Source organism: Dermochelys coriacea, chromosome 2 (assembly GCF_009764565.3).
Source record: "Dermochelys coriacea isolate rDerCor1 chromosome 2, rDerCor1.pri.v4, whole genome shotgun sequence".
Lineage (NCBI taxonomy): Eukaryota > Metazoa > Chordata > Testudines > Dermochelyidae > Dermochelys > Dermochelys coriacea.
Genome location: NC_050069.1, coordinates 24,278,196 through 24,279,187, shown reverse-complemented (window position 1 = coordinate 24,279,187; position 992 = coordinate 24,278,196).

Sequence of the window (992 nt, the reverse complement as noted above, 5' to 3'; positions counted from 1 at the left end):
GTCAACCCCCTACCCCACGCCCATTGGCATAAAGTGGGCTGTCTGCCATTTGTCTGCCTGGCTGCTGCATTTCTATGCCAGAGACTATTGCTTTTCGGTGATTGGTGACAGTGGTTTCTCATCTATGGAGAGTTTAACATTGCCTTTACGGAACAGCCAGCTGTATGGGACTTTGCACAGCTGCATCACACCCATGGGTGCTCCTGGAGCACTATGCATAGTACAGAGGGAATAAGAAAAGGAGTACTTGTGGCACCTTAGAGACTAACAAATTTATTAGAGCATAAGCTTTCGTGAGCTACAGCTCACTTCATCGGATGCATCGGATACAGAGGGAATGCAGCCCCTGTGCCATCTTTTGGTGGGTCAACTCTGTGCAGAAGGGCAAGAATCAGGTGCTCCCTGCCTCCTCTGTGAGTTTAGCAACATCACTAATAGACTGTTATAATCCTTGAGCTCAGGGAAAGACAAGGACCATGGTTGTGCCCAATATGGGGTGTATATGGACTTTTGGAGGGGTGGAAGCAATCAAGCCAGCTCTTGGCTCCCAGCATTGCTCCCTTTGCATCTCTCACACAGTGCAAAGGTAGTGGGAAGCAGCTGCCACTTCTCCGGGTCGGGGATCCACAGTATGCAGAGAATTCTGGGTTTCTTGGTGAGGGAAGGAACTGCCTCCATGTAGAAATTAAAGGATCTGCAAAGCTAATGCAATGTGAGGTCTGGCAGATTTAATACTGTAATTGAGGTTCACCAATAGCTCTAGTTAGAATTTGTGAAACTTATACTCTCATTTAAACCTAAGTATTTTTTCCAAGGGTAATTCTAATTAACCCTCCCCCACAAAAATATCCTTTTTTAGCTAGGGAAGCCTATGCCATATGCTTGAGCATAGAAGAAGCTCTCTACCCACTACCTCTCTCTATCAAAACTATTGTAGACTAGCACTAGTGGGGGCTTCCAACACAGGTAGGGTGACCAGACAGCAAGTGGAA